Genomic DNA, 7,486 nt, shown 5'->3' with positions numbered 1-7,486 from the left:
GCGTTCAGTGTTACGCCCCCCCCCCCCCAGGCGGATTGTTCGTACACTTGTCATATTTTAATGTAAAGCTCATTTATTGAGAATTGATGCATGGCACAAACACTGGGAGGTGAATTATTCTGCGTAAATATACACATACAAGCAGATTTCGTTAGAGTTTATCCACTTTGATAGTGTTTGTTCTTTTTAAATTCATCACTAATGATGAAACTACAAGTAAAATGCAATTAATCTGTTTTAAAATACCATACAAGTGTAAATAAGCGACGTTAGTGAGCATACTCTAATATGTGAATTGCAACTGAAGGGACACAAGTCTGCTAAAGCCAAAATTATCTCCCAACATATAAGAACCATCAATAGCTAAAAATATGGTTGTATGAAAGTTATAAAATATTGTGGATTACAAGTAGTTTTAATTATCTAAACACTGAGAAGTACAGAATATTTTCGACAGAATTATTTTATTTTATTAGAATTCTACATTTTTACTATTTTGTACAGCAACATTCCCCTAAAAGACATGGTTTTCAATTTACTACATCTAAAAGTTTATTTTTCTATGATTATTTTGTTCCACATTTTTATATTTTAAAAGTAAAATTGTTATTTCGCTTTTTGATATGTATGGAAACAAACAGGCGTGCTTAATATGACCTTAAGGATTGGGCATAAGGCGTTAAAAAGAAAAAAAAACAAGACGTTTTTTTTTTCTTTTTATGATCCATAACACGCTATATGCAACTTACCATCAGTCCATAACAGTTACTTTAAAATCCATCCCAGCGAAACTGCACTGTTTTGTCAGAGCGAGCTTGTTGAGCGCCGTATGGATATTATAACGATAACAACCCTTTAAACATACATATAACATTGTCTTTTTATTAATTGTATTCAGAATAGTCAAAAATAGGTTTTATCTTAATATGCACGCGTGTTTCTTGTCGTTTTTTGTTCCAAAGTCGATTTAGCAGATATAATATAACAGTATATGAAAATGATTTGTAGATAAAACATGTCGTATTTCAAAGATTTTAGTTTTGCTTCAACTGTGGGGTAACAGAAAACATTACAAGTTTAAGATCACCTAAGTCGTAATGATGTTATTAATTTATTCAGTTTATGTCTTTAAAAAAATCAACCTCTTTTAAACGAACATCCAAATGTTATCGTATCTGCATAGCTTTTTAAACCATTCAAAACACTTCATGTTCGTATTGGCTCTGTTTTTAACCAATCAAAACGTTTATTTTCAGTAGTGTCATAGGCACAGTTTTCCGTAATGGCCCTGTTTTTCACTAATATTTACTTCATGGCTCTTAAATATGCTACCTCGCCGATACCCATGTATGGTTTGCACTATGAAAAAGACATTAAACAATACGTTTACATATATATACCGATTTCGTTTAGATTGATTTTGGCGAAACCTGATTGGCTATTGAATCACGCCAAAAAAATGTCCCGTAGTGGGCATCAAACTTACGTATTCTATAACGAGATATTGTTGAAATTCGATGGCATTGAGTGAAGTGATATTTGGTACATTTGCTCTTTCGTCTGACATAAAAGAATTAAACATTACCATTTCTTTTTGTCAGAATTACATGTCATATGTTACGTTTGTTAGACTCGACAACATTACATTCCCTTATAGTATACGTATAATTAAATTTATATTCAAGTAAGCATTTTTATTTGATTTAATATTAAATAGTAAACTTTGAAATGAAAACATTGTAATAAAACATTCATATTTTGACATATGATATTTTTTCAAGGGTGTTCGGATCCGTCCTTGATTCTCGGCTAAGAGACTGCACTTATACCCATGCGAGGTATTATGCATATGGCTTATGAACAAGCTGGACATTTTTACGCCAGGTTGTCATAAGATTGTTACAAAATCGCAGAACATTGTTACATGAATGGAAAAAAGCACACTAAAAAGATAAAGATTTCATATTTTTATTTTGTTATATAAAACATAACATTCTTAAAAACGCCAACTGATTTTACGCACAGGAGTGACATGAGTTGAGTGAGTTTTGACAAATAAAAGATAAAAAGTAAGTTTCATATGAAGAAAGAGGTGTAGTAAAGGTCGCGACTTAATCCCGACCTAGACCAATCTGCAGTTTGCGAAAATCACCTGCTTGAGTAATAACAGCTTTACAATACTTTTTTATATTTGAATTCCGATTTATTTTTTATATCATACCATCACTGAGTTATTTCATTAATTTTCAGTATAAATTTCATTCAGTTATGCGAAACACTTTTGATCCTTTAATTCAATTCACGATAAAGACATATGCAAACAATTTGTACTTACATGTTTATCGTATATCAGTGGCACTGTCTGACTGAGGACAATGGAGTCTTATATAGCTAGGGTCCCAAATGATAGTGGATTTTTCTGTCAGTACTTGGTATGTTTGAACTCGATCTGCAGATAGTGAGGGAAAAAACCTTGACCTTAACCCTATATAGATCCGAAACAATTGAATTCACATGCACATGCCCAATTCTAAAATCAAACGGTTAAATGTATAAAGTGAATGAGACTCAAATACACTAAATACTTATACAACTACATAATTATCAATAAAACAAGTACAGCACAAACATTTGACTCAACTCATGTTGGCGATAATGCAGACATGAAGTGTATCCATGAAACTTCTCCCAGAGCGGTAATAATTGAAAGTTAACGATGGTGACTTTAACAACGTTGTTACTACTGTTTGCAAATATACTTCAAGATTTTCAAGATTTTTAAGCATTGAATTCCTAACAAAACAATGATGAGTTCAAAACGTCATAACAGATCTAAGATAAACCGACTGCCCCCCGTTGGCAAACATACATATTCCGTTTGCACTGGTGTCATTTACCGGCACATCAAATTTCGCTCTCAAAATAAAATAAATGCACAATGTTGCTGTTGAATCGGTACGAATCGACTGTATCTTCTATGAGTAGCCATAATTTGGCATTCGACCTGTGAGAAAATCCCTGTTGATTGTTACATTTGTAGGGGAAAATCACACACAAAAGTATAAGTTTATTTTTATTATTGTGTTATGTAAAAAATAAAATGCTTATCAATGCAAACTGGGAGATTTCATGCGCAGTAGTAACGCCCACTATGGATTCTAGAATAAATATGTGAGTAATCACTTATGAGCGAGTGTTAGGTTCACTTTCGCAATTTTATACATGATGAGTTAAATAGAAATGGCTGGTAACGTGGCAGTAGATAGTTTAAAAATGACATTTTGAATTCCGGCTCAATCGATCGGGACACGTTTTATAGGGTTAGAAATTTTAATGGTTTAGGGTTATGTGTTTTAATGTATTCAAATGAATATAAACAAATGTGAGTATTGCTGTATCGTGTTTATTCAGATCAACTCAATTTAAACGAATTTAGAAACATAGTCAGAATAAGAAATGTTTTTGTGAGTTCCTTTAATGAAACTTAATGTGACTTCATTATTAGGATATGGCATGCTGTGAAACACAAAATACCATCCCCTGGGATGGCGCTAGCCACGATGCAGCAGGCCACCTCGCACGTGATCTACCGTTCGTCAGTCGCCAGTACCGCGTTCCGTGGCTAGTTTTTCTAAGTTTGTTCTTACACATTTGCATGTGTGATTGGCACATTCCATATTTTTACATGCCCACCCCATACTGGGACACATTCCACAATTTTTGATTACACTGAGCTATCACAATCAGCAATAATTCTTATGTACCTAACCCCATATACTTTCTCTGCCTGCAGAAAGCCCTCTAAAATAATGTCATACTCCATACTCTGGGATGTGCTTCACCAGTTTCTGTAACAATCATGTTTTTGGAGTCTACATTATTATTTGCTGCTGCTGAGCATATAATACATTGTTTATTTCTTATACCTATATGTAAAAGTTTTTTACTATCTGCCCCAAATATGACATCAACCCCTCCGAGTGCATTATAGGTGTGTTTCTGGGTACGCTTGGACCATCCACCATCACATACTACAGTTAATGCATGTACACCCTCGTGCATGTCATTTCGCATGATGGCTTTCTCTCTTTCCTCATTTCCAACTTTTTTCATTTCATTTTGAAAAACATTATACCACCACTTTCCTTGTATTTTCAACACTAGAAAACATAGCTTCATGCATTTAAGGAATGTCCTTTGTACTTAGCAGTTCATTCAACTGGGCAGGGCCTCTACCTGATGTTATAATGACCCAGACAGCTCGAACATTAATTACTTACAAACCATTGTCTTGAAAATTTATTTATTTTATTTGAAACATTGAACAGAAGTTGACAACCCTGACACTGTGCAACTATGATACTAAAAAGGCCAAATTTTTTAGTTTCTGTCTCCAATAGTTCCAAGGTCATTATTCTATTCCCAGTCAAGTTTGAACTCTGCATTGATGATTTCAACCCGAATATTCTACATAATTTTGATTTATTCAAGTTCAAAACAGGTAAACGTTTTACCACAAGTTTAGTTAAGTATTTTCCATTGGAAGAAACTTATTTTCTGACAATTAATAGGGTTTTATATGTGTCGATATTTTTTTTAGTATTTTAGTGCTTTTTGTTTCAAGCGTTCACGTCTCTTTTTGATGTTCACTGGGTTGACCAAATTTTTTTCGCCTACTTTTATACCTTTCTTTCTTGTTTATAGCCATGGTAAATATCCAAATAAATTAAATGTTAAAGTGTTAAACAAAAACCTGCAACACTTTCAACACTAAAACAGGCTTAGACAATGAAATTGATGAATGTTTAGATTAGTTTTGTAGACTGTTTCCTTTGGTTCACCATACTTTTTCCTGTCGACACGTCATTACCCATGACTTCTTACCTTTTACAACCGTTTGTTTACCATGTTTACAAACAACACTTTTGCAGGAAATGTATAGTATTGAGTTTGAGTGTTTACTACACGATTGTATTACTGATTTTTCACTGTATCGTTATACAATGAGATATTTATGAACGAAAATACCAACAAAAATGCTGATTAGCATAACTTACCTGTCTTAATTCAGTTATAAATTGAATGTTTTTCAATTTCATGTTTTCTCTTCGCACCGAATGCCAACCGGAAGGAAGAACGTATGCGATGCAAATAAAACCAAAATAACATATTCAGAATAAAACGACGCTGTTTTGTTTTTATTTCTGATCAAATTTGTTGGCATTAAACATAATAACTTACGGTATTTTATCATTATTAACTGATTATTTAACGTTTTGAAAAAAAATATTATTATTTGACTGGTTTACATTTGGAGTTTCAGACAATGAATAATACTGTCGAATGTACGCATACCATTTTATACGCGTATTGATATCTTAGTGATTCGACTGTCGCGAAAAAGATGAATGAATGTGATAAAATTCAAGTTCAACTTCAAACACACATAACATGGTATATAAAGACGTTTGACTTACTCTGTTATAACAGTCACTACACAAATAGTGTTCAGTTTCAGATTGCGATAAATTTATTCGCAATCACCTCCTTATATCAGATAAAACATGTTAAATGTATATTGTTTACCTTATTTGTTTACATTATTTTATGAATGAACAAAATGTCGGTCGAAATATATAACTACATGCGTGTTCTTTGGAAACACGTTAGTTATATATTCAATCTCGCAGGACATTCCAGTTTAATGTGCCAACTTTATGTTTATTGACAATTTTAGGATAATCAACTATCTGGGAATTGGGAAAAATGTAAATAGAATGTTATATATTTTACTTAAAAATATTTGATATTTCAACATACTCAGTATCATATTATAATTAATATTCCTATTTAATGTTATTGCCCATATCTGCTTTACAGATAACATTTACATATAATAATTTTGGCCAAAATGTTCATTTTTCAATTTTCAATATTCTTGCAAATTACCACTGGGAGCTCCGTGGTGATCCCTTAAGCATTATCAGTGCGAACATGGTTTGCAGATAGAGTAAGGAAAAAAAACTTGACCTGAGTTAGGTTAATTTAGTGCACATGCACATAGAAATGTCTGCAAAGCGATAACGCGTAAACGAGGAGTAACCACTAAAACCTTAAACACCAAAACTAGAAGCGAAAAGCCTGTCCATCCATACTCTTGAATTATATAATATAAAAGAAAAAGCTTACAGCCCTGGTCCAAATGCAACACAAAACATTTCATATTCGATGATATGCACGTGATAAATGATATGTTTGAAGCAAATCATCAAAATGCTGTACCTCGACATAAAATACTTCAAAACAAACAATTATATATTTAACTGCCTTGCAGGAATAATAATCGTATTGTATACATCGAAGATCCGTCCTTGTATACATATTGCCATGATTAACTAGTCAAGCTCTTGAAATATAATATACATGTTATTTTCATAAGCGGTAATATTAAACAATTAATTTTCGTAATTTAACTGTAAATAAAAGTAATAATTTGACATGGTAACGAAATGAGAAAAAAACATGTTTGTAGGTCTTTCTGCTTTTAACTGAGGTCGGACGATAGTGGTATCCTATATTGTTCTCAAATATGAAACACACCTTTTTCAAACACAGTTGTTTGAATGCAACATTAAATTTCTCTCTTTAAGGATTACACATTTATTTGAAACATTTTAGGACTCTACTTGCAATTCCATTTGACGTGTTCTTAAAGACCATATATATGTTAAGTAAATCAAACAATTACGCTTTGTCTTCATTAAATGGTATACACAAGGCTTTAAACCGCAACGCAATCAGTGAATTCGAATTGAAACGGCATGCCTGCAAATTTTCTACACAACGCTTTTTTTGTGTGTCTTTTTGTATTTTTGATATTGGTTCGGTAAAACAATTAAAACTCTTTTTGGATTCCTGATAATTGATTTAGAAATATAATAATTTTGTATTTAAAATCACCTTTTCCAATGGAAATCCAATGGGAAATATTATAAAATGGCTTTTCCAATTGACAATATGTCACCATACTGGCTAAGGTCACAAATTCGAACACTTTTGAGGTTTTTCACAATTTTCTTGGAGAGTTTATGTTGTAGTTAGTTAAAATTGCGTATGAAACATCTTTGGTTAATGTGATCATATTTGTCAAATTACAGATTCACGATTTCTTCAATTTTATGTCGAAAATCGTTCATTTTATGGACAGTTAATCACTTAAATTTATGATATGGAGGGCACAAATACCGAACACTTGTAAAGCGAAAATACATGGTCATACAATTATAATTAATAAGTATGCTATATTAAATAAACACTGAGCCGTAAAGTTATTTATTGTTTCCGAGTTTTTTTTAAAACATGCAATTTAAGTGTAAAGCGTGATTTCTATTTATAGATATCTTGAATGTAGGACAACATATTAAACTGCAAAACCTAAAAATGCGCATGCGCCCTCTGACGCTACATTTTGATCTTTAAGCGTATA

The sequence above is a fragment of the Mya arenaria genome, chromosome 4 (genome assembly GCF_026914265.1).
Source record: "Mya arenaria isolate MELC-2E11 chromosome 4, ASM2691426v1".
NCBI lineage: Eukaryota > Metazoa > Mollusca > Bivalvia > Myida > Myidae > Mya > Mya arenaria.
Note: the sequence above shows the minus strand (reverse complement) of the source record.